The following is a 27,041-nucleotide window of genomic DNA, read 5'->3' as shown; positions in this document are numbered from 1 at the left end:
CCAGCACCCTGCAGTCCCCACCATGCTCTGCAGAGGGGAGAAGGGTCAAGCCAACCAGCCCATTTAGGATGGGGGAATCACCACCCTTTTTTCTGCACAGCCACTGACCATCAGCAGGATTCCTCCTCCCTCCTGTGCCTCAGTGCAACTAAATCTCTGTACCTAGACAGCCGGTCCATCCGCTGCACCCCAGTCCCCCATGCCTGAGCCTCCCTGCCAAAACCCTGCACCTGGCTCCATAGAATTAAGTCTCACGTGTTGCTGGGAACTCAACTTCTGTGCCCAGAGAGTCTCAACCCCCCTCAGTAGATGACCTGAGTCTGAGAAACACAGTGTCCATCTTCTCTAAAGGAGTACTTGGAGAAATTATATGTGGCCTAACGGATAAGGCATCTGCATTTGGATCAGGCAATTGAGGGTTCAAATCCCTTTGTGGTTGTGTTTGTTCAGTTTTACCTTTGTGCTGAAAGTCCTGCTCCCTTCAGGGCTGGAACCTCTTCTTGGCCGCTCAGGCCAATGCTCTGGCTTCAGCTAGCGCCCCAGGAAGGAGTTGGGGGTTGGGCGTCACAAAGGCTGGGGCATGAGCCCCAGGTGCTTCCAGTCTCGCCTTTGCCATTCCTGACTTGCCAAAGAAAATGGGCGGCTGCCCGGGCTAGTGTGTGGAGCAGTTTCCCTCTTCCAAGTGTGCGCCTGTCCCTGTGCTGGAGGGGGGTTGCTACTTAGCGCCTTGGGATCCTGGGTGTTTCTCTGCTTCTCGCCAGCTGGGGAAAAGCCTCTTGGGGTAAAATCTCCTGCCCCACTGCCAAATTGAGCACCTTGAGTGGGAACAGTAAGAGGCCCCCACCAGGGGGGCTGGCCCTGCTTTCCTACCGTCTTCTGATGTTGGCCACAGAGCATCAGCAGCCGCCCCACATGCTGGTCTGTGGGTGGGCTTCAGTGGGGTTTGGCATGGCAGGGAGCAGCCTGGCTAGGGGTCTTTGTCGCAGTCTGCTGGCCACACATAGGCATGGTTCTCCCCTCCTCTGAACAGCCAGAGTAAGTCTGTGCTTGAAAACAGAGACACAGGAGACTCGAGGCAAGAGGGTGAGAAAGATAGAGAAAGGACCTATGCAGACAGCCCACACTATGGGGACGCTGCCTGGTTAAGGGATGTGGAGGCACCAAATTGCCCCAAATTTCCTGGTGCCCTACGCAGCTGCGTACTGCTCCAGCGGCGAACTCCATCCCCCCGCTGGCTGAGCCGACCAGGAAAGCTGCCCCTGCCCCTGCTCCGCCTCTTCCCCACAGCCCCCACCCCTGGTCTGCCCCCACCCCCCTCTTCCCACCCCTGCTCCACCCCATCCCCCCCCCTCCGCCCCTTCCCCTGAGCTACATCCCGGTGGATGGCAGGAGGGATCAGGCACACCCTGCACTCACCGGGCGGTGGGAAGTGGAATGACCTGGCCCCAGCCTGCTCTGCTCCACCAGCTCCCAGCCGCGCCACTGGTGAGTGCTGGGGGCTGTTTCCCCCCAATCCCCAAGTTCCAAGGCTGGGAGCAGAGTGCAGCAGGCTGGGGCCGGATCACTCCACTTCCCGCCGCCCCGTGAGTGTGGGGTCAGGCCTGCCCTGCAATTACTCGGCGGCGGGAAGTGGAGTGACCTGGCCCCAGCCTGCTCCGCTCTGCCAGCTCGGACTGGGGGACGGGGGTGCTGTGTAGGGCACCAAAATGTCTAGGGACAACTCTGAATAGATCATTTTTCCACAGGGACCGATAGCTGTTAGAATAGAGATATTCAGGCTGCCTGCACAGGCCTAAACTTTAAGAACTGCGGTGTCAGAGCTGGGAAGGGGGACACTGGGGAACAGACTCTGTCGGTCTATAGAGATAAGCCCGACTGGTGTGAAGGGCTTCGGAATCTGCTTGCTCGGAAACTAACCCCAGTAAACATCCCTTTGTCTGCACTTCCGACTTCTGGTCTTTTGCTGTTTATCAATTGTGTGACAAGAGCCAGGGAAGTGGGCAGGGGAAGGGAAAGTCCTCTAACAATGGCTACTTGCTCCTCTCCCTCCAGGCTCAGGGGTCAAGGATGGGCAGGACTCCAGGCTCTGCTTGAGGGATCCTGGCACAGGGGCTGGTGGGGGAGAAAGGATTGTAGATTCTGACCTGTGCTCTGGAGAGGAGGTAATAATTGAAGGGGGCATTTCTGCCTCCTCCCCTCCTCAGGGTCCCCTGGGCTGGAATTCTACATTCCACAGGGGCAAATGAGGGTGTGACACCATGTGGTCAAAGAAAACCAGTGCTCTAGGTGAGGCTTGAACTCACAATCTCAGCATAGCTCCTCTCAGCACTGCTCTATAAGTACTGTGTGCTAACCAATTGTACCACTGGAGCACTTGTTAGCTATCATTCTTTAAGACCCCTTAGGTTGATACAGGGAAGGAGTGACCCCAAAACATTCTCAGTGGGGCTGGGAGCAGGTAGCGACAAGTGTTGCACTCGGTGGGGTGGATCCTTCTTAAGGGTTCCAGGCCCCATTTGAACGTTTTGATCTTCCCTGTGTAATAACAGAGCTGGTTAAGACTCAATGGAGAGTCTTGCTGCAGACCAACAGAGCTGAAATCACTGATAACCAGCTCTAAGCATTAGTCCTGCTTTGGGACAGAGTCTCTCATGCAACGAACTGCTCAGTCTGTGCTAGCAGTGAGGCTCCCTCACTAACAGCTGAAATCAGGGAGAGCTGTGTGACGTGCAGGGCCCCAGGGGTGCCTGAACAGGGGGGAACAAGTGGGGCAATTTGTCCGAGGCCCCGACCCCGTAGGGGCCCCGCAAGCCCTGGCCGAGAATCCCTTCCCTGGCTAGAGGCGCCTTTTTAATTTTTACTCACCCGGCAGCGGTCCGGGTCTTCGGATGCACTTCCGCAGCGGGTCCTTCAGTGCTGCCGAAGATGCGGAGCGAGTGAAGGACCCGCTGCCACTGAAGACTCGGACGCCGCCCAGTGAGTACAAGCGCCGCAGCGGGTGGCGCCTTTTTTATGTCCGCTCCCCCGCTTTGCCCCCAGCCCCCGAATTCTCTGGGCGGCCCTGCTTTTAGGGAGCCTGTTCCGCTCCTGATGGGACCACAAGACGTCCCAGAGCAGAGAGGGTGGCCAGCAGAGCGGTGACAGGGGGGAACGGCAAGTGGCCGGCAATGTGGCCAGACAGCGGAGGGAGAAAGGGGCTTTCCCCCCGGGAGGTGAGAGGTGAACTCTGGGTTTTCATTGACCCAGGGCAGCAGCTGTGAGTGAGGTGCAGTGAAGGTGTCAAATGGGGCCTGGAACCCTTAAGAAGGATCCACCCCATCGAGTACAAACTAGGGAGTCTCAGAAAACACTAATTAAAAGGTGCTCCGGTGGCGCAATTGGTTAGTGCCCAGTACTTATAGGGCAGTGCTGAAAGAAGCTATGCTGAGGTTGTGAGTTTAAACCTCACCTGGAGCCCTGGTTTTCATTAACCACATGGCATCACCCCCTCATTTGCCCCTGTGGAATGTAGAATTCCAGCCCTGGGACACTGAGAAGGGGAAGAGTTAATAATGACCCTTCACTTATTACCTCCTCTCCAGAGCACAGGTGAGAATCTACAATCCTTTCTCCCCCGCCAGCCCCTGTGCCAGGATCCCTCAAGCAGAGCATGGAGTCCTGCCCATGGCATCTGTACTATTGACACAGACTAAGTGACAGGGACAAAACACTCAAATCCCACCTGCTGCGGGGAGCCAGGTTTGCTCTTCAAATTCTGTCGTTGGTACATTTCCAGCCCTGGGAATGTCCCACAACAGCATTTAATGGGAAGCTGCCTGGAGAACAGTTACACTGCACAGAGCTCCTGCGGAGGATGGGTGGGTATTAGTAACATTTTGAGGATCGTTTGGGAAATGAGCCTTTGCTGACAAGTTTTGTCTCTGTTCATATTTCACCTTCAGGTGTTATGTTGAGGGATCTTTAGTATATTTTTGGGAGGTTAATAACTATCTCCTCAACTTTATTTACTCAACTTAAAAATTGGTGTCACTTGATTTTTGCATCTCCCTGTGACAATACAACTGACACGTGTGGCTTTCTACTGGGGGTCATGATGTTAAAGTTGGGGAATTCAGTCTCTGTACTTCTGGGAGGGGGTGTTGCTTTTTTATAGCTGCCTCACTGCCAGGCACACCGGGCTGTTAGCTGCACCCACTGTCCTTGCCAGGGCCCCCTGCTAAACCCTGGGCGGCTGCACTGCCGTGCTGGGGTGACTCTGCAGGTGGAGAAGCTGCTGTGAAGCAATGTAGAGCAGGTGCAGGAAGGAGCCGGGGTCACTATTCACATTCTGAACTGCACAATTTTCCAAATTTGGGAATAGATTCATAGATTCATAGACTTAAGGTCAGAAGGGACCATTATGATTATCTAGTCTGTCCTCCTGCACAATGCAGGCCACAGAATCTCACCCATCCACTCCTGTAACAAACCCCTAACCTATGTCTGAGTTATTGAAGGCCTCAAATCGTGGCTTAAAGACCTCAAGGTGCAGGGATTCCTCCAGCGAGTGACCCCGTGCCCCATGCTGCAGAGGAAGGTGAATGTCCGAGACAAATTCTAAGGGGAAGGTGAATGCAGAGCAATGACACTGGAGGTGCCCAGACCTCCAATGGGGGCAGCGTATTTCTATTTCATGCTGTGGTGTTAGTTATTGGAATCAGTACAGATTTTTTACTATATTGATTAAACACTTAATTTTATTTAACCAAGCCAAAAACTTAGTGTCACTTATTTTTTCTCTGTCCTAGCAAGAATGAATTGAATTTCGTGACTTTCTGGAAAGTGCAGCGAGATTAAATGTGGGGAATTCAGTCTGTGTGTTTGTGAGCTGACGTTTTCCTCTCACAGGTCAGTGCCTGCATTGAAATACCAAGAGGGATCTAAGGGCTGGTGTACGCTGGGCACTTAACTGGCAGAGCGATGTCGCTCAGGGTGTGAAAACCCCCCACCCATGGGTGGCAAGTTTGTAAAAATTTTGGTGGGGCCCAGAACCCGCCCCCAACTCCGCCCCCCCCAACTCCGCCCCCACCTGCCTAAGGCTCTGGGAGGGGGCTCGGCGGGGGAGGTCTGGGGTGCAGATCCTGGGCTGGGGATTAGGGTGCAGGAAGGGTGCTGGGTGCAGGCTCTGGGCTGGGGCAGGGGGTGGCTGTGCAGGAGGAGGTGAAGGGTGCAGGCTTTGGGATGGAGTTTGGGGTTGGGAAGGGGTGTGTGGGAAGGGGGAGGGAGTTTGGGGATAGGAGGGAGTGCAGGGTGAGGACTGTGGGGCTGAGGATGAGGGGTACATGATGCAGGAGGGGGCTCAGGGCTAGGGAAGAGGGTTGGGCTGTGGGTGAGGGCTGTGGATGAGGGGTTCATGATGTGGGGGCACTCAGGGCTGGGGCAGAGGATTAGGGTGCGGGGGGCTGAGGGGTTCATGATGTGGGGGCGCTCAGGGCTGGGGCAGAGGATTAGGGTGTGGGGGGATGAGGGGTTCATGATGTGGGGGCGCTCAGGGCTGGGGCAGAGGATTAGGGTGAGGGGGGATGAGGGCTCTGGCTGGGGCTGAGGATTAGGGTGCAGGGGGATGAGGGCTCTGGCTGGGGCTGAGGATTAGGGTGCAGGGGGATGAGGGGTTCATGATGTGGGGGCGCTCAGGGCTGGGGCTGAGGATTAGGGTGCGGGGGGAATGAGGGGTTCATGATGTGGGGGCACTCAGGGCTAGGACAGAGGATTAGGGTGCGGGGGGATGAGGGGTTCATGATGTGGGGGCGCTCAGGGCTGGGGCAGAGGATTAGGGTGCGGGGGGATGAGGGCTCTGGCTGGGGCTGAGGATTAGGGTGCAGGGGGATGAGGGCTCTGGCTGGGGCTGAGGATTAGGGTGCAGGGGGATGAGGGGTTCATGATGTGGGGGTGCTCAGGGCTGGGGCTGAGGATTAGGGTGCGGGGGGAATGAGGGCTCTGGCTGGGGCTGAGGGTTTGGGGTTGGAGAGGCTCAGGGTAAGGGCAGCCTGCCTTGCCAGTACTGGCGGAGGGCAGGCACTAGGACCCTGCGGCAGCAGACAGCAAATCTGCTGGGAGCCCTCCGGGCAGCAGGCAGGGGAGAGGCGCGCTGCGTTCTGTCAGGCAGGGACGCAACACAACGCGGCGGAGGGGGGGGAACACGTGGAGGGGGGGTGGCAGGCGGGGGCTGGGACCTGCTCCAGGAAGGGTCGCGGCGGCGGGGGGAGACCTGCGGTGGCCGGGGCCGATCCAGGCAGGACCGGGGGGGGGGGCGGGAAGAGACCCAGCTCCAACTATTGCTGGAGCAGGGCGCCCAGCCCTGAATATTGCTGGGGCCTGGGCCCCACACAAATATATAACCTGCCGCCCATGCACCCCCAAACCCAGAGAGTTAAGGTGAACTAAGCCCTGGTTAGATAGTGCTAAAGAAAAGGAGAATTGTTCTGTCCATGTAGCTATTACAGGGATGGGAAAACCCCTCCAGTCACTGTTTACTCCAAAGTGCTATAGCAGTGCCAAAGCAGCATTTTACGTGTAGACAGAGTAAAACTAGACCTGGCTGCAGTTCGCACTGTGGATGCTCAGGTACTAAGACTACAATAATAACTACAACACCACCACCGCATTTCCATAGTTGCCAGAATTCAAACCTGCGCAGGAGACCCCAATGGATTTCTAGTCCACCACCTTAACCACTCGGCCACAACTACTTGACATACTTTTGTTTTGCACATGATGATTCTGTTCTCACTGAATTGTCACTTCAAATTGTTTGCTCAGACCAGCTTCCCCAGCACACTCATGGCTGCATTAGTGTAAGTGTGTCCTTGGGTGAACAGCCAGAATTCCTGCCCATTTCCCTTCCGGTTGGAGCATGATTAGAGTGTGTTTGTGTGAACGACATTGCTGTAGATTGTTGTTCATTCCCCACTCTGACAATTCAGACAGTCCCTTTCCTAGTCAAATCTCCAGCACATCGTTCCCATAGCAGGGGGCAGGATTTCTCTGGGGCACTGAGGGCTGGTGCATGAACTCAGCCTTGCATTCCACCCTTGATGTTTCATGGACTAACAACAGCAGCAGAAAGAAAGAGCTGAGCCAATATCTCCCTGGCAGGGATGCAGGTGCCACGTCCCCTCTGTCTGACCGTCGCCATTGCAGGAGAGAACGGTTCACTGGAATCGAATGGCCTGGCTCAGACAAGAGACACAGGAAAATTTGGTGTTCATGGATCTGTGCAAAGGAAATTTTGTCTCTGTGTGAAACTGAGGTCGGAAATGAAATGTCCACATGGTGGCCCAATGCTCTAGGGAATGTTGGTGAAGGACTCGGGCTGAGAAATGATTTAACAGGGGTTTGTATTTATTGCCCTGATTAAAATCTATGGCTGAAAGGCAGCCACTATTGTTAGTACTTGTACCTGTGTAGGGACACCCCAGTGGGTGTCAAGTCCATTGCCTTCACCAGGGGCAGTCGATTATTTTATCAAGGTACAAATTTCTTGGTCAAGGCCTGGACTCCAGAGAAAACAATACACGGCTGATAAGAAGAAGTACATCAAAAGATTTTGCAGCCACCATGGGCATAACTATGATGTGTCGTGTTTCACTCTTTATACCTGGCGCCACCTCCTTTCCCTTTGGCCTTGTAGTTGACCAAGGGGAAAGCTGAACATCTCCTCAGATACCAGGGAGTGTTTATGTCCATTCCTGTGAGCTACACAGGGGTTTGATGTTGCTGCTTTCAGTCCTCTGGCTCTGCCGGGATAAGGAACAATTCAGGCTGTCACTGAACTGAAGGAGGAAGATCAGTTTGTGACAGGGAGAGGGACGCCTCCTCTTAAAGGTGTTTGTCTGGCTGGCAGTCCTGGTTCCCAGGTCTCGCCTGTGGGGCTCCAGCAGTTTTGGGACCAGGTCACTCCCTTGGCCCCTCCTGCCGCTCTCAGGCGCTCCCCCCCAGGGGCCATATCAGTGCAGCGGAGCTGAGCAGCATCTGCCTGCTCACTCCAGTGGCTGCCGGCCCCTCTCCATGGCAGGGCAGGGTGGGGCTGTGCCTCCGCGCGCTGCCCCTGCCTGATTACCCCTGTGGCCAATGGGACGCTGTGGGGGTGATGCCTGGGGGCAGCAGCACACGGAGGCCCCCCAGCCCACTCCGCCTTGGAGCCTCCGGTAAGTGCTGCATCCCTGACCCCCTTCCTGAGCCTGCACCCCCACCGCCTCCTCATATACTCACTCCCACCCCCAAACTCCCTCTCAGAGCCTGCACCCCCTCCTTCCCCACCCCCAGCCCCCAAACTCCCTCCCAGACCCTGCACCCCTCCTGAATGCCAATCCCCAGCCCCAACCCAGGGCCTGCACCCTAGACCTCCTCCCCACACCCAAACTCCCTCCCAGAGCCTTAGGCAGGTGAGGGGTGGAGTTTTGGGGGGGCGGGTTCTGGGCAGTATGAGTGACATTATTGGCCCACTGGGAGGACTGGAGGACTGGCCCTGGCCCTAAGGTAAATTGTGGTTGAGACCCTGCTTTAAGGGATTGGAGCAATGCTGGAGAGACTGACGGGCAGGGAGCTGGGGAGCTGTGTGTGCCCCAAGGAGAGTTGTTGTTGTGCTCTGGTGACACAGAGCGGGGGTGGGGAGTTTGTAAGCTGTGGTGTTTGTACAGAGAGAAAGTTTACTAACCCCCAGGTTAAAAACTGTTCCTGCTCTGGGCTATACAGGACACTCTCTGTTGTGAGGGTAGGTCAGTGAGTGAATGTTTCCCTGCAGGGTAATAGGTTCCTACTTCCAAGCCAAATGATTCCCTTTAAAAACTTTTTCGAATGAAAATCAATTTCCAGACCCATCTCCAGTATGTTCAGGAGTTCGCTGAATGGGGGCAGGGGGCTTGAAATGAATTTAAACACTCAGCATTTTCCTGTGCAAATGAATAAAGACCTAGCAGAGCTGTCCAGCAGCTGAAATCAGTTCCAGTCCTCGGCGTCTCTCAGAGGGACACTCGGTAGCTGAGGCGTGTGGGACACCTCTGTGGTGAGGACAGGTGAAAAAATGCTGGATTCAATGAAAGCTGAGCCCATAGGAGGGGAAGGTGAACGGCAGCACCACACAGGGTCATAACACTTAGACACGGGGCTTCACTGTCACTGCCCCTGTGTTTTCCATCATTTCTATCCTAAGGAACACACCCTCCCCCTCCCCCACACACTGTCACACACAACCTTCTCCCCTTGAGCCCCATCCCACCCCTCCCCCTCCCCCCACACACGCCATGGGACACAGTCTCTCGGTGACTCACCCAGATGGGGGCTTGTCTCTGCATCTCCCCAACAGGGGAGCAGAGAGCCGAAAGGGCCACAGGAGACCAATGGAGCTAGGCAGGGATAGAAAAGACTTCCCCTCCCTTCCCAAGAGTCCCGTTAATCTCACCCATGAGACATTCCAGCACTGGGTGGGCTCAAAGCACCAACCTTCCCCTCAGCAACGGAAGGGGGAACCAGCTCTATCACATGGAAGGAGACTCCCCACCTCTGCTGCTGCCATCCTGCAGCCTTTAATATGGATTTGTTTTAGCTAATGCACCCCCCCACACACTCCGCTAATCCATCCATGAAACATGGAGACAAGCTCCTGAAAGCAGAGTCCAGTGGTGCAATGGGTTAGTGCCCAGTACTTACAGAGCATTGCTGAGTGGAGTCATGCTGAACTTGTGAGTTTAAACCTCAGCTACAGCACTAATTTCCTTTAAGCAAATGGCTTCTGCCAATCATTTTGCCCTGCAGAAAATACAGTCGCAGCTCAGAAGACACCAAGGTCCCCTTGCTTTACAGAGAGCAGGGCAGATTCCACAGATCTACCAGGCTCTGCTCTCCACCAGCCACCTGTGTCAGGAGGGGTCAGGCAGAGCCCAGAGCACTGCCCCCGACTCCCCCTCAATCTTTGCTCCCCAAACCACCTGTGTGCTCACCCTCTTCGCTGTGAGACTCAAACCCTGCCTGGCTTTCTGTATGTTGGGTTTTTGTTGTCTGTCGTGTTGATGTGCATGTGGGTCCTGTGTGATTTTTGTGGATGCCATATAGTTTTGTGTGTGTGTGTGTGTGACTTTTGCATGCAGATTGTTTTTTGCTAAGTTTTTGAGATTTTACCCCAAGAGGCTTTTCCCCAGCTGGCGAGAATCAGAGAAACACCCAGGCTCCAAAGGTGCTATGTAGCAAGTACCCTCCAGCACAGGGACAGGCGCACACTTGGAAGAGGGAAACTGCTCCACACTCTAGCCCGGGCAGCCACCCATTTTCTTTGGCAAGTCAGGAAGGGCAAAGGCGAGACTGGAAGCACCTAGGGCTCATGCCCCAGACTTTGTGACACCCACCCCCCAACTCCTTCCCGGGGCTCTAGCTGAAGCCAGAGCATTGGCCTGAGCGGCCAAGAAGAGGTTCCAGCCCTGAAGGGAGCAGGACGTTCAGCACAAAGGTAAAACTGCACAAGCACAACCACGAAGGGACATGAACCCTCAATCGCCTGATCCGAAATCAGATGCCTTATCCGTTAGGCCACATGAACAAAACCTCTCCAAGCACTTCTTTGGAAAAGGCAGACACTGTGTTTCTCAGGTCCTCTACTGAGTGGGGCCGAGACTGTCTGGGCACAAGAAGTCGAGTTCCCAGCGAGATGTGAGACAATTCTCTGGAGCCAGGTACAGGACTTGGCAGGGAGGCTCAGGCATGAGGGATTGGGGTGCAGCGGACAGACCAGCTATCTAGGTGCTTAGATTTGGTCTCACTGAGGAGGAGGAGGAATCCTGCTGACAGGCAGTGGCTGTGGAGAAAAAGTGGGATGTCCAGGCTGCTCAGGTCTCCTTCTTCCAGCTCCTCATCTGGCAGAGCTGCTCCACCGGCCTGGACAAGTCCTCTGCATGCACAGCAAATAGCCCAAGAGCCATTTCTGCCCAATCCTGTGCTGGGGGGTGAGCGTCTGTCTTCCCTGTCCCATCCGCGCTAGAGCAGACCACTAGATTGAGAGAGACAGTCAACAACTATTAAGGCTAAGATTATATAAAGGGGGTCACAGAAACTGTGACTTTCAGAGATCTCAGTGACATTTTCCACCTCAGCCCTGGGGCAGCAAGACTGGAGCTGTCGGTCGGTGGGGGCCTCACAGCTATCAGCCACCAGTGGCGGAAGGGGCTCCCACAGGCCCATGCCACCACGGATGGACCCCACAGCTCCCAGCTACTGTGAGCAGCGGGATGCCCCCAGAGCTCCCAGCTGTTGTGGGGGGATCCCAGAGCTCCCAGGTACCACATGTGACAGGGGGACCCTGGAGCTCCCAGTGGGGTGACCAGGTTATAAGTCTGGTCAGTGGTGCTAAGGCAGGCTGGTCCCTACGTGTCCTAGGGCACCGCACTGCGCCCTGGAAGTGGCCGGTAGGTCCCCCCTGCTGCACCGCTGACCAGGAGCCACCCGAGGTAAGTCTGCACCCCAACCCCCTGCCCCAGCCCTGAACCCCCCCAAACCCAGAGCCCTCTCTTGCACCCCAGAGTCCTCACCCCCCTGCACTTCAACCTCCTGCCCCAGCCCAGAGCTTCCTCCCACACCTGGAACCCATCATCCCTGCCCCCACCCCAGAACCATCACCCCGTCCTGGACCCCGACCCCCTGTCTCAACCCACAGCCCCCTCCTTCACTCTGAATCCCTCGGCCCCATCCTGCAGCCTGGAGCCCCCTCCTCCACCCCAAACCCCTCATCTTCCCACAGCTCCCACAGGCAGACCCTGGAGCTCCCAGCAACCATGGGTGGCGGGGGAGCCCCCACAGCCCCACCCCACTGCGTATGGACCCTGCAGCTCCCAGCTCCTACGAGTGGACCCCAGAGCTCCCAGCTGCTGTGAATGGACCCAGGATTTCCCAACAGGCATTGATGGCATGAGGACACTGCAGCCCCATGTCATTGCTAACAGACCCCACAGCGCCAAAGACCCTGGAGCTCCCAGCTGCCTCAGGCAAGAGAGGGAGCCCCCAGCGCTCAGACACCGCAGGCAGAGCCCAGCGTTCCCAGTCCCCAAGGGGGGTGAGGAGAAGCATAGAATGGAACATATAGTGAGGATATATGTATAAGCACACACACATACACACAGAGAACATGAAAAGGTGGGAGTGGCCCAACCAACTCTAAGAGGCTAATTAATTAAGATGAGCTATTCTCAGCAGGAGAAAAAAAACTTTCGTAGTGATAATCAAGATGACCCATTTAAGATAGCTTGACAAGAAGGTGTGAGGATACTTAACATGGGGAAATAGATTCAATGTGTGTAATGGCTCAGCCATTTCCAGTCTCTATTGAAGCCTAAATTGATTGTATCTAGTTTGCATATTAATTCAAGTTCAGCAGTTTCTCGTTGGAGTCTGTTTTTGAAGCATTCTGTTGCAAAATTGCCACCTTTAAATCTGTTACTGAACGGCCAGAGGTTGAAGTGTTCTCCTACTGGTGTTTGAATGTTATAATTCTTGACATCTGATTTGCATCCCATTTATTCTTTTGCACAGAGACTGTCTGGTTTGGCCAACGTATATGGCAGAGGGGCATTGCTGGCACATAATGGCATATATCACATTGGTAGATGTGGAGGTGAACAAACCCCTGATGGCATGGCTGATGTGATTATGTCGTATTATGGTGTCACTTGAATAGATATGTGGACAGAGTTGGCATCGGGCTTTGTTGCAAGGATAGATTCCTGGGTTAGTGTTGTTGTTCTGTGGTTGCTGGTGAGGATTTGCTTCAGATTTGGGGGTCGTCTGTAAGCAAGGACTGGCCTGTCTCCCAAAATCTGGGAGAGTGAGGGATCATCTTTCAGGATAGGTTGTAGATGTTTGATAATTTGCTAGATAAGTTTTAATTAGCCAGTGGTGTTCTGTTATTTTCTATGTTGGGCCTTTCTTGTAGTAGGTGACTTCTGGGTACTCTTCTGGCTCTGTCAACCTGTTTTTTCACTTCAGCAGGTGGGTATTGTAGTTTTAAGAATGCTTGATAGAGATCTTGTAGGTGGTTATCTCTGTCTGAGGGATTGGAGCAAATACGGTTGTATCTTAGAGCTTGGCTATAGACAATGGATCATGTGGTCTGTCCTGGATGGAAGCTGGAGACATGTAGGTAAGTCTAGTGGTCAGTGGGTTTCCGGTATAGGGTTGTGCTTATGTGACCATCGCTTATCAGCACAGTACTGTCAAGGAAATGGACCACTTGAGTGAATTGATCTAGGCTGAGGTTGATGGTGGGATGGAAATTGTTAAAATCATGGTGGAATTCCTCAAGGGCTTCTTTTCCATGACTCCAGATGATGAAGATGTCTTCAGTGTAGCGCAAGTACAGTAGGGGCATTAGGAGACGAGAGCGTAAGAGACGGAGATAAGGAAGCGTTATTTTAAGTCAGCCATAAAAATTTTGGCATACTGTGGGGCCATGTGGGTACCTATAGCAGTGCCGCTGACTTGAAGATATATATTGTCCTCAAATGTGAAATAGTTGTGGGTGAGGACAAAGTCGCGAAGTTCAGCCACCAGGTTTGGCATGTAACTAGTTCACAAAACTGCAGGGGGGTGTTGGGAAATCACTGCTCATGGCCCTGGCCAGCCTATTTCCCTTTGCCGCTCTGAAACGTGCCCCCACGTGCAGGCCCCGAAGCTGCGCCCGGGGGCGGAAGGCCAGGGAGAGGCTTTGGCTAGGGCGAGCGTGTCCTTGCGAGGTAATTGTCTCTCTGGAGGTGAAAGTCATCAGTGCGGGGTGCGAAGGGAAGTGGCCGTCGAAGGAGAATGGAAGGCATGTGGTGGGCAGGCCAGGGATTTCTTTGTCCCCCCTTCAAAAGGGGTCACCCTCCCCGTCGGGGAATCGAACCCCAGTCTCCCGCGTGACAGGCGGGGATACTCACCACTATACTAACGAGGAAAGGGGCACAGTGAGTGGCCCCAGCTCCCACAGACCAGCTATGGTTAGCGTACACCTACCCCGTTGCATGGGCCCCAGCAGGCAACAACACCCCTGGCCCTCTTCTGCTTCCCAAAGGCTTTGGCCGCAGCAACAGCCCTGGGAAAAGCCCTGGCCCTCCTCACCTGCCCATGCCCAGCAGGACGCCTTTTCGGGCCTACACAGCTCCTCACACAACACCCGCCTGGGACCTTGCCCTCCCCTACCAGCTCAGCAGCACCTTTTTTCCTCTCAAAACCTCCTCTTGACACCCTCCCCCTTCCACACTTCACACTCACCTCATCACAAACTCACCCACGGCCCCTTTGGCTTCTCAAGCGCCTCTGGAGGGACGCAGCTTCCCAGGCACGCAGATCCTTCCCTTCAACGCGCACTGGACGGACATTCCAAACACAGCCCTTTCCAGGAGGGAATGTGCTGCTTTTGGACCCTGGCGCCCAGCAAGAAGTCCTGGGACTCTTTTTCTGACCGATGGATCCCACTGACTTGCCTTTACCAAGCAGAAACTAAGGACCAGCTGATGGCTCTCTTTGCAAACCGACACCATCAGACTGAGCCACGAGGCGTGCTGCAGGATAGCCCCTCCCCACCAAAAAGCAATGCTGTGACCTGGATTTGAACTGAGGTTGCTGCGGCCACAGCGCAGAGTACTAACCACTATACGATCACGGCCAGGCGCTGGGGGTGCAGGCAGCAGCCCAGCGGAAAATGCTCAGCTCTGCGCTCTCGGTGCGGCCACCTACCTCGCCGGCGGCCACAGGTATTTCTCAAGTCTCCCCATTACAGTCACAGGTCAAATGCTGAGCAAAGGAAAAAAGACAGGAAGCCAATCCCATGCCTGTCCCTTTTTCTGTCTTCCTCCACCCCTGGACCAAGTCCCTCCCCGTTTGTCTGGGCCATTGTGCTCATGGCCCTGGCCAGCCTATTTCCCTTTGCCGCTCTGAAACGTGCCCCCACGTGCAGGTCCCGGGAGAGGCTTTGGCTAGGGCCAGCGTGTCCTTGCGAGGTAATTGTCTCTCTGGAGGTGAAAGTCATCAGTGCAGGGTGCGAAGGGAAGTGGCCGTCGAAGGAGAATGCAAGGCATGGGGTGGGCAGGCCAGGGATTTCTTTGTCCCCCCTTCAAAAGGGGTCACCCTCCCCATCAGGGAATCAAACCCCGGTCTCCCGCGTGACAGGCAGGGATACTCACCACTATACGAACGAGGAAAGGGGCACGGTGAGTGGCCCCAGCTCCCCCAGACCAGCTATGGTCAGCGTACACCTACACCGTCGCATGGGCCCCAGCAGGCAACAGCACCCCTGGCCCTCTTCTGCTTCCCAAAGGCTTTGGCCGCAGCAACAGCCCTGGGAAAAGCCCTGGCCCTCCTCACCTGCCCTTGCCCAGCAGGACGCCTTTCCGGGCCTACACAGCTCCTCACACAACACCCGCCTGGGACCTTGCCCCCCCCTACCAGCTCAGCAGCACCTTTTTTCCTCTCAAAACCTCCTCTTGCCACCCTCCCCCTTCCACACTTCACACTCATCTCATCACAAACTCACCCACGGCCCCTTTGGCTTCTCAAGCGCCTCTGGAGGGATGCAGCTTCCCAGGCATGCAGATCCTTCCCTTCAACGCGCACTGGACGGACATTCCAAACACAGCCCTTTCCAGGAGGGAATGCGCTTCTTTTCGACCCTGGCGCCCAGCAAGAAGTCCTGGTACTCTTTTTCTGACCGATGGACCCTGTCTGAATTAGCTGGGGGTTCGTTCAAGCTTGGTATTGAGTGAGGAAAAGACAGGCAGGACCAGGGTAACACTGAAAAGCCAAGTGGCTGCGTTTATTTAGGGATTTCTTTACACTTTGGGCCGGGGGAGGAGGCAACTTTGGCTGGGATGGTATTAAAAGTACAAACACACCCCAAAACACAGTAATAATACATTTTATACTGCTCACCACACCACACCAGGTAGGCAGACACACCAATCACACAAGATGGGAATCGGGTTCGTCAGGGCGGTGCCCGGTGCAAACACAGAAAAAGAGACCCACGGGCCACTGCCTCAGCCACCCTTGCGTTCACACAGAGGATAAATCCAGAGTGTGGTGCGGCTGCAGCTGGGCAGATTCCACTCACTCAGACCGCGGGGACTGGACCCCCTTGGTCAGCTACCCTCTAAGTAGAGGCAGCTCCCAAGTTTGAACACACACACACTGGACACAGACAGAGCAGTGATTCATTCACATAAAACAGTTTGCAATTAACAATTCAATAACAACTAGAACTATTATACAAGCTAGCTAAACAATTGTGCAATTCTGAGCTCACTAATACAATCCTGATATCCTGAGTAGATATTTGGTACCAAGTTAGGGAGGGGAAAAAATGAGAGGCTAAATAAGCTAACTGTCAGATATCAAAAAGCAAATACCGCACTCCAGGCGCAGCTGACCAGCAGAACAGACACCAGAAGCATGACGAGCTGACAGGGATCGGGTCCAAACGACAACGAATCCAAACGATACAACACGAGTGCACTTTACCGGGAGGAGACCCTGGCCGAACGAGTGATCAGGTCCTTCAGCTAACACGCGGATGCTCCACACAAATTTTGGGGGAGGGAACCTAGTTTTATAGAAAGGTCTCCCTCCCTCGTGTCAGTATCTGATTGGCTCCCTGGTCCCTCCTCCCTTCAGGTTTTGAGCTGTTGCCACCCCACGTCGGAAGGCTTTGCACACGGCACACTGGAGTTGACGAGTAAACAAACCTGACCCTTAGATGACTGGGTCCAAAAAGAGCGGGAAAGTGAGTCGCTGGGCAGAATTAAGTCTCTGTATACAGTACTTTGGAGTTGCTAGGCAGAACTAGTCTGACCTCCAGACGACCGACCCAAAAAAAAACAGGTTGCCGGGCAGAATCAGGCCTTCATACACAGAACTAGCCTGACCTTTAGAGGGCCCAGCAGGAGAGAGAAAAAAAACAAAAACACAGGAGAGCATACAGAGCCAGTGTTGCTGGGCAGGATTGAGTCTCTGCCCTCTCCTATACAACAAGAACCTGGTCCAAGATGGAGGCTGCCTTGCCCTTTTAGCAGGACAAGATGGCCGTGGACCGACAATTGGCCATACAGAGCCATAATTATGAATCAGATTGCGACAGACCCCACTGACTTGCGTTTACCAAGCAGAAACTAAGGACCGGCTGATGGCTCTCTTTGCAAACGGACGCCATCAGACTGAGCCACGAGGCATGCTGCAGGATAGCCCCTCCCCACCAAAAAGCAATGTCGTGACCCGGATTCAAACCGAGGTTGCTGCGGCCACGGCGCAGAGTACTAACCACTATACGATCACGGCCAGGCGCTGGGGGCACAGGCAGCAGCCCAGTGGAAAATGTTCAGCTCTGCAGTCTCGGGGCGGCCACCTACCTCGCCGGCGGCAACACGTCTTTCTCAAGTCTCCCCATTACAGTCACAGGTCAAATGCTGAGCAAAGGAAAAAAGACAGGAAGCCAATCCCATGCCTGTCCCTTTTTCTGTCTTCCTCCACCCCTGGACCAAGTCCCTCCCCGTTTGTCTGGGCCATTGTGCTCATGGCCCTGGCCAGCCTATGTCCCTTTGCCGCTCTGAAACGTGCCCCCACATGCAGGTCCCGGGGGAGGCTTTGGCTAGGGCGAGCGTGTCCTTGCGAGGTAATTGTCTCTCTGGAGGTGAAAGTCATCAGTGCGGGGTGCGAAGGGAAGTGGCCGTCGAAGGAGAAGGCAAGGCATGTGGTGGGCAGGCCAGGGATTTCTTTGTCCTCCCTTCAAAAGGGGTCACCCTCCTCGTCGGGGAATCGAACCCCGGTCTCCCGCGTGACAGGGAAGGATACTCACAACTCTACTAACAAGGAAAGGGACAAGGGAAAGGACCCCAGCTCCCACAGCCCAGCTATGGTCAGCGTACACCTACACCGTCGCATGGGCCCCAGCAGGCAACAACACCCCTGGCCCTCTTCTGCTTCCCAAAGGCTTTGGCCGCAGCAACAGCCCTGGGAAAAGCCCTGGCCCTCCTCACCTGCCCTTGCCCAGCAGGACGCCTTTCCGGGCCTACACAGCTCCTCACACAACACCCGCCTGGGACCTTGCCCTCCCCTACCAGCTCAGCAGCACCTTTTTTCCTCTCAAAACCTCCTCTTGCCACCCTCCCTCTTCCACACTTCACACTCACCTCATCACAAACTCACCCACGGCCTCTTTGGCTTCTCAAGTGCCTCTGGAGGGACGCAGCTTCCCAGGCACGCAGATCCGGCTGATGGCTCCCAAGTGTGCAAGTCCGTCCCCGCAGAGCTGCCCCATACGGTGACATTGAAGAAACTGTGGAAAACAGGATGGGGGTGGGGGGCAATAGGCTCCTATATAAGAAAAAGTCCTCCCAGACCGGACTGTCCCTTTAAACATGGGACATCTGGTCACCCTGGAGCAGCCCCGCACTCCTGCTCCCCGGTTGGTGCGTTTGTAACCCGGGGGCTGAAGCCGACGCGAGAAAGGGAAGTGAGCGAGCTCGGAGCTCTCCGACGCCACCTGCTGGGAGCAGAGGGCAATGACTGAGCGAGGTCCTGGCTAATTTAAATATCACCTTGTTCTCTGCCGGGTGGCTCCACTGGAGAGCTGGGGGGTGGCCTGAGTGTGGCAGCACCTTATTTGCATATATTAAAAGCGGCAGTTTGGGGCCATTGGGGTAAAATATGAGTAAGTTTTGGGGTTGGGCCCCACATGTTTAGTGCAGGCTGTGGGGAGCCGGGCTGAGCAGAGCCTGCCCCGACGGGGAGTGTGATGTCACCCTGAGCTGGGAGCGTGTGGCCAGACATGGGGAAGGGGGGGAGGGAGAAGCTTGGTTGTGGGAAGCAGAAAGTGTTTCCTCCTTTTTTTGGTGTCTTGCTGGAGTCCTATTTGATGTTACTTTTTCTTTTCAGGATTTTCCCTTTTCTCAGAAGGGCCTTTTTGTGTGTGGGTTTGAAGGGGCAACTTCCTGACAGCCCCTCTGTCCTTGCAGCCTGGAGGAATAAAGGCCTCTGGGCATAAAGCATGTTCCTCCCCTGCACACACACACACACACAAACACACAGAATATCCCTAAGGAATTAGAATCACCTGCTGCCTTCCCCTGTCCTGCTGGATCCCCAAACGAGGACGCTCTTCAGCCTAAACCCATGCCCCCTCTTTTCCCAGTGCCCCTCAATCCCAACCCACAGGCCCCTTCTCCTCATGCTGCTCCTCAATCCCAACCCACAGCTCCCTCCTTCCCTCCAGCAGCAGGTGCTTCAGACCCCCTCAGGAAGATTTTCTTGCAAGGTTTCGTGTAGGAGTCTGCATGTGGATTTTACAGTATGTTGGAAATAGGTTGGGTCGCTTGCCGAAATGATCACTTTTGGCTGGTGTTGGATTCCCAGTCTCCATGTTATAGGGGCAGGAGAAATAAAGGGTTGTTATCCTTGTTGTGTGAATCGAGGGCAGCACAACTGTGCTTGGCAGACCCCGACTGAGGGACTCACCCTCAATTCAATAGCACTTGCTAGGCAGGGGACATGGGTTCCAAAACCAAGTGGGCTGGGGCTTGGGTTTCAATACTAAAAATTTAGGTGTTAGACCAACGTTAGGACAGGGTGGCTGTGGAGGGATGAGTGAGTCCCTAGACACCATAGGGAGTACGGGGCCTTCTTATTTCCCCACTTTTCCACCCAGGATGGCAGGTGAATGGTACAGAGGCACCTCTGGGCTTGCACTGACTAAGGACAACAGCTGTGAGTGGGGTGCAGAGAGGGGATGGCTCATGTTAAAGGACTTTTGGTTGCTGGACTTACGAACCGTAGGGAGAAGGACACTGCCCAGCTTATTTGGGGGTGGGACTTTCTCTCATGGGTTATGTTTATGTGTTGGGGCTGCTGACATGACTTCTGCTAACCCTGGGCTTACACTGCAGTGTAGACATACCCTGAGAGGGCATCTATACTGTGATAAAATCCCTGTGGCCTGGCTGGCCTGGATGATCTGATTTGGGCTCCTGGGGCTCAGACTGGAGCCCAGGCTTAGAGACCCTCACCCCTCGTGGGGTCTCGGAGGCTGGGCTCAAGCCCAAGTGTCTACACTGAAATTTTATAACCCTGCAGCACAAGCCCCACAAGCCTGAATCAACTGACCCAGGGTTTGAGAATAGTGACTTGGGTGTGTTAATGGCAGTGTAGACATAATGCTAGGCTATGTCCACATTGCAATGAAACACCCACGGCTGTCCCGTGCCAGTGCAGGCTCCCAGGCTAGTGCCGTGGCATGGTAAATTTGCAGTGTAGACATCTCAGCTCAAGCTCAATATTGGGCTCTGGGAGCCCTCAAGGGTGGGAGGGAGTTTAGCAAGCGAAAAAGGTAAAATGGCAGTGGAGTATTAGCCTGGACTCGACGGCATTTCTCCATTGGTCTGTCTGCTTTGGGGCAGGGACAATAACATGTCCTGCTGCGTTCGTTATTTCAAAGGGCTGTTTAGGATTTTCATTCTCACACACGGTGCACAAAGCAGGACTCAACCCTCCGTGCAAACTAAATGAGCTGCCCACAGATTCTGGCAGCCACAATGAGCATTTGGTGTGAGAGCCCAGACCTGCCCCTGTCCCAGAGGGAGGGGGGTCATCTGTGATGGGCTGGACCACTGACCTATCAGCTCTTAACTCTCAGACTTTCAGTAATTGTGTCATCAGTATAATTTAAACAGCCATACTGGGCTGGACCAAAGGCCCATTTAGTTCTCTGACAGTAGCCAATACCAGGTGCCCCAAGAGGTACTCAACAAGGCACCACTGGAAGCTGAACCCAGGATCTCCTGTTTACAAGACAGGTGTTTTAGCCAGCAAAGCCATAGTGCCTGCTTGTCGCTAAAACTCAGTGTCTGCCCACACCTGACTCCCTGCCATCCCCACTGGGGCCTGAAAAGCTTTGCTTGTGTTTGGATTCTGCAAAGCAGAGAAGCAGGTGAGGTTTTCCTTGCAAGCTGTGTGTGTGTGTGTGTCTGTGTGTGTGAATGAACCTTTGACCAGGTCTGCACTACAAGGTTACTTCAGCATCATTATATAGCTCAGGTGTGTGAAAAACACACAACGCTCCCTCGGTCGGCAGCTTGTGGCTGGTGTACACACTGCAATGCCACGTCTGGTGACAAAACTGCCCTGTTTTGGTGACAAAATAAAACCACCTCGACGAGAGACCTAGAGCTTTGTGCAGCAAACTTGAAGTGACAAATTGTCAGAGTAAATGCTGCTGGTCATTATATCACCATAACTGGTCTCCACCAGTATCCCACCATGCCTGCCGTGAACTCACCTGCCCTGCATTCCTGCTACAGAGGCTGGGCCCCTCCCCTTTCATAGCTCCAGAAAGTTCTGACAGCTGAGCTGCTATCTACACCGGGATTAGGTTGATAGAACTGCATTGCCAGCCTAAGTAATGTAATTACACCAACCTAATTTCATAGTGTAGACGTGTCCAAAGAATCACACACACACCTTGGGAGCAAAACTTCACCTGCTCCTCTGCTTTACAGAAGCCAAACACGAGCAACACTTGTCAGGGCCCAGTGGGGATTGGCAGAGTCAGGTGTGGGCAAACACGCTGCTTGAAGTAACAGCAGATACCATGGCTTGGCTGGTTAAAGTACCTGTTTTGTAAACAAGAGATCCTGGGTTCAACTCCCGGTGGTACCTTAAGGAGTGGCTTTTGGGGCACCTGGTATTGGCTACTGTCAGAAGACAAGATTCAGAGCTAGATGGACCTATGGTTTAAATTACACTCGCAGGCACTGATAAAGAGTTACTGAAAGTTTGGGTGTTAAGAGCTGATAGGTCAGTGGTCCAGTACCCTCAATGTGGTTTTAGCTGGAAACACACCTGGAGGACAAAGACTGAACTGAACTGATTCAGAAATCAGAAGAGAATAATAACAATAATACTTTCAAACCAAAGTCCCCAAACAGACTAGTATTGGTTTTTCAGTTTGGGGAATTTTGTTTTCTCAGTCAGACCTTGCCAAGGGAAGCAGGGAGAAAATGTTTGAGTTGCCTCCTTCAGAACAGCTTGGCCTAGACACTAGCTCTGGTTCACTGCTCTGGCCTTGCTCGGGTTGAGGGTATTTTAATAATTTGGGCTGGTCCCAGGGTGTTTGGAGGACATGATGAGGATGTTACCTTTTGAGATAAAAATTAAGAAATACAGGACTAGAGAATTTTTCTTTTTTTAAGAAATCTGGGATTTAGACATTTTATTTAAAGCAATAGAGTTCTGAGTTGGTTTTTGTTTGCAAGAAGCAACATTGTACCAAAGGGGGACATGGTTGTCTACAAAGGAGGGGTAATGACTAAATGCATCCCATGAGGATGGGATTTGAACCCATGCGCGCAGAGCACAATGGATTAGCAATCCATCGCCTTAACCACTCGGCCACCTCATCTGAGCTGTCAAGAAAAAGACAGGAGGAGAAATCTAAGGCCAGCAGAGCTAGGGACAATAAGGAGTTTCTAAACACTAAGCAGAAGCAGAGGCTGAATGAGCTCCCCCCTCACATCTAGTGAGGAGCTGGGGGAAAGACTTCAGGAACAGACCATGTTTGCACAGACACATCTACTCTGCCTAGCTATGCAGCATGATGGAGCCATTTTCCCAAAATGACCAGTTTTGGCTGGTGGTGGGTTACAAATCACTTTAGGATTGAGTGGAATGAAATGTTATTATCCTTCCTGCATGAGTGAAGGGCAGCAGAACATACCTAGTCTGTCCTGATGGAGGGGTAGGTGGGTGAGGAATTGCTTTTATTGGACTTCATAGAAGTGATTGAGAACATCACCCTAAACCAGGGGTCCCCAAACATTTCACTCTGTGCCCTCTTATCCATGGCTGTGGCCCCTCGGAAGCTGCAGTCAAGAACCGGGGCTGGGAGTGGGGCCATTGCTTGCTGGGGAGAGGGGTGCAGACAGGGGTAAGGGGGTCGAGGCCGAGCTGGGAGCCAGAGGCCCAGGCTGAGGGTGGGGTTGGGGAAGAGCTAGGGCAGAGTGGGGCTGAGCGCTGCTCCCTCCATGGGGGCTGGCTCAGGCCCTGAGGTGCCCCCATGAATGTTCCTCTGTGTCCCCCTAGGAGTCATGCCCCACATTTTGGGAACCACTGAACCCTACTCACTCATCAGGGGCTAGTGATGCCAAAGCCCAGGGAAAAGGAGAACACGTGCGGGGCCCCCAGCACTGGAGCCATGTGCAGGGGCTGCAGGAGAGGGGCAATGGCTGGTGGCTCAGGGAGTTAAGGGCAAAGGGGGCACAGGAGGGGGCAGGAGTTAGGGGTGAAGGAGGTGCAAGGGTTGGGAGTGCAGGAGCTAGCGATAAAGGGGGAGTGGGGATCGTCCAGGGGCAACGGGGAAGTGCCAAAGTACAAGCTTTGCCCAGGGCACCATTTTCCCTAATGCTGGTCTGAGCAAACAACTGGAAATGGCCCTTCAGTGAGACCAGAACCACAGTGTAGAAAAGCCCCTTTGTTAAGTGGTGGTGGCTGAGTGCTTAGGGTGATGGGTTAAAAAGCAATAAGTGCCTTTTTGTGGAGGTTTGAATCTTGCCTGCTAGGCAAGGCTGGTGTGTGGTGTCTCCATGGCTGTACTTTCAGTGTCTAATCACCCACGGTGCCACAGAGAGCCAAGTCTAGACATATTCAGAGGCTCTATGCCAGGGTTTCTCAAACTTCCTTTCACTGCAACCCCCCTTCTGCCAAAAAGAACTTACTACATGGCCCTGGAAAGAGGGACCAAGCTCCTCCCCACTGCGCAGAGGCAGGGGAGACAAAGCCTGAGCCCTGCCCCAGTTAGGAGAAGGCAAAACCAGAGCTTGAGGGATTCAGCCCTGGGTGGTGGGGCTCAGACGTTTGGCTTCAGCCCCAGGCCCAAACAAGTCTAATGCCAGCCCTGGCGACCCCATTAAAATAGGGTTATGACCCACTTTGGGGACCTGACTCTCAGTTTGAGAACCACTGCTCTATGCTGAGGGGAGAGTTTTCCTGTGGGTGTAGTTAATCCTCTTCCCCAAGAGGTGGCAGCTATGTCAGTGGGAGAAGCTATATCGGTGGGTGTGCAAGCTGTGGTGTTTACCACATTTAAGAAGTTTAATCAAACCCCATTTTTAAAACCACTTGTGGTGTGGGAATGGCAAAGGACCTCGATGAAGCAGGGTCTGTCCGTCAAAGTCCTGGAGATCATGAGTCCATTCTTTTATTGTCATGGGGGTATAGCTCAGTGGTCGAGTGCTTGCCTGTCCATCAATTGCTCTTTGGTTCAAACCCCTGTGTTCTCTTATAACCTTTTTTCTTTTTTTTTAAAAAAAGGAAAACATTTTCATTCCCATTCTCCATTATGTTCAGAAGCTCCACTATACGGGGGTGCTTGATATGAATGTAAACACTCAACATTTCATTGTCCAAATGCATAAAAACCTAGCGAAGCTGTCCATCAGCTGAAATCAGTTCCAATCCTCTAAGTGTCTAGTTTATGTTTTCATCAATTAAACAAAGGGATCATACGAATGTACATTTGCAGATCCCTCTTCTCCAGAAGCTGTGCTATGCAGAAGAAAAAGAGCCACATCCAGCTGCAGTTCAGGAGTCTGATGACCAAAGAGCCACCAAATGTTTTGAGGGCTGGAGAAAAATGCCTTCTAGTGAGCTATTGAACGAGCTCAACCTGTTTAGCTTATCAAAAGAAGATTGAAAGGTGACTTCATTGAAGTGTTGAAGGGCCTTAATGGAGAGAAAAGGTTGTGTATTAAAGGGCTCTTTAATCTAGCAGAGAAAGGCATAACAAGACCCAGTGGCTGGAAGGTGAAAAGAGACAAATTCATATTACAAATAAGACACAAATATTCAACAGCGAGGATGATTCACCAGAGGAACAAGCTACCAAGGAAAGTGGTGGATTCTCCATCTCCTGATGTCATTTAATGACGACTAGATGCCTTTCTGGAATGTGTTTGCTCCAAAAGTAGCTATTGTGTCATACAGGAGGCCTGTGATATGCAGGGGGTCAGATTAGATGCTCTAATGGTCTCTTCTGTCCATAAAGTTGACTAATTTCTGAAAAACTGAGTGTAGCATTGGGAGCAGCATCTGATGTTTTCCTGTCTAGCCAGCTTGCTTCCTAGAACGAACGCTCCTTGAGTGGGGTGATCCACAGGGAGTAGCTCAAACCTCCAAAGTGCCTGGGCAGGGGCAGGACATTAGCACAGCAAAGGAGGGGTGTGGCAGTGACATCACAAAGGCCTTTTGCAGGACCTCAGACTATTGGTCAAAGGTGGTGGGGAGGTGGTGACCTCACAGAGAGATGCTGACATCAGCCAGGCAGGACAGGGGCGAGGGGCCAGGGAAACCTCAGAGACCCCTGTGGCTTTGCTTCAGCAAGTCTCCTTCTCCAGGTCTCTCTTTGAGGACTGAGAGAGTATTCGGGTTCACGTACGTGAGCGCCAGGAGTAACCTCTTTAGAGTTTTCTCCTTCCCTTTGCCTGATTTTACTAGAAAACAGACGTCCCTGTTTAGAAGGTCAGAGCCTCCTTGAGGTTTGAAACCTGTTCAGTCTGATCCATCTGGTGACAGTTGAATTCTAGGCATGGAAAACATGAGCTTAAGGAGGCAGAATTTTATTCCACACTTGGGATTTTGTCCCATAGAATCACTGGGGTATTAGGGTTTGTCCTTTTTGCTTCACCTTTTCCTCCATCCCTCCCTCCCTCCTTCCTTTCTCTTCTTCTCTTGCTTCTTTTGTCCTTTCTCCTGTTCCCCTCCCAACACCAGGAGCAGTGTGTGTGTGTGTGTGTGTGTGTGTGTGTGTGTGTGTGTTCTGTGTAAGACACTGCACGCATCTAAACAGACCACAGTTCCTGAAAACACGCATGTCATGAACTTTGCCCGGCCACCCGAACGTTGATGTTTGTAAAACGTCCCCTATGGTCCACCAGTGCTTGCAGCACCATTGAAAAGGAGCCTGATTTCTCAGCAGCTGACTGTGGAAGAGGTGGACGATAAGGTGCGGGGAGGTGAAAACGGACATAACTGCAGCGGGCTCCATGCTCGCAGTGCTGTGGCGTCCGCGCTGTCACTGACCACAAAAGTGCACGAACAGATTTCCCGCCGGCGCTTTCAGGGAGGGAGGGCGTGACTGACGGTTCAATGATGACAGTTACCCAAAACCACCCTCGACACATTTTTCCCCCCAGCAGGCATTGGGGGCTCTACCCAGCATTCCAATGGGCAGCGGGGACTGTGGGAACTGTGGGATAGCTGCCCACAGTGCACCGCTTCCAAAGTCGACGCTGGCCCCGTTAGTGTGGACTCACAAAGTCGAATTAGTGTCCTTAGTGTGGATACACAAATTCGACTTCGTAAGGTAGATTCCACAAATTCGAATTAAGTTGAATCGAACTACTCTTGTAGTATAGACATACCCACAGAAAACAATCTTTATTGCCATAAACTTTCACTGGTTCTTTGCTTTAACCCCTAGGAATGTACCTGTTAGACAATCAAAAGAGTTTCTCCATTTCTGTGGACCTCAAATCTGAATTCAACATAGATATTTTATACTACTAACATTGTATCAAAGTATTAATTAAATGTTAACTTGAGACCATGGGCGGAGACATTATGTAACCTGTTAACCATTGGCTGCTGTGCTATCTTGTCTTGGTGCAGAACTTATCCTGGGGTGTGGAACTGCCTACCCTGTCACTTTCCCCCACCCATGGAAAACCTATATATTCTGCTGTAATCAATTGACTGACAGTGTCTCTGAGCCTAATAAGCCAGGTGACACTCCACCAGCACTGTGTGTAATAAACTCCTATTCTTGACCTCGACACGGTGTAGATTTATGTCCTTCACAGACACCTGCTGAATAAAGAGGAGATTCAGCATCCAGCACCCAGTGGTGCCTGGCTGAATGTGTCTCCTCTCCCCACAGCTTGGTGATCTTTTGAGGAAATGGAGAAGACTGCCTTTGCCTAGCTGTACATTGCTTGCAAAAGAAGCAGGTC

The 27,041-nt window shown here is 53.3% G+C and overlaps 2 non-coding genes across 2 annotated transcripts; both read right to left on the bottom strand.

Annotated features, from left to right (window-relative positions):
* Positions 1-13,879: 13,879 nt before the first annotated feature.
* On the bottom strand, positions 13,880-13,951 carry TRNAD-GUC. Its single transcript has one exon. It is a non-coding gene; the product is annotated as a tRNA-Asp (tRNA).
* An 8,399-nt stretch (positions 13,952-22,350) lies between these two features.
* TRNAS-GCU lies at positions 22,351-22,438 on the bottom strand. Its single transcript has one exon. It is a non-coding gene; the product is annotated as a tRNA-Ser (tRNA).
* Between the last annotated feature and the right edge of the window lie 4,603 nt (positions 22,439-27,041).

This window comes from Mauremys mutica, unplaced genomic scaffold, assembly GCF_020497125.1.
Source record: "Mauremys mutica isolate MM-2020 ecotype Southern unplaced genomic scaffold, ASM2049712v1 000623F_np12_subseq_1:106961_obj, whole genome shotgun sequence".
In the NCBI taxonomy this organism is placed as follows: domain Eukaryota; kingdom Metazoa; phylum Chordata; order Testudines; family Geoemydidae; genus Mauremys; species Mauremys mutica.
The sequence above is the reverse complement of the archived record's forward strand: the minus strand, read 5'-3'. Positions and strand labels throughout refer to the sequence as shown.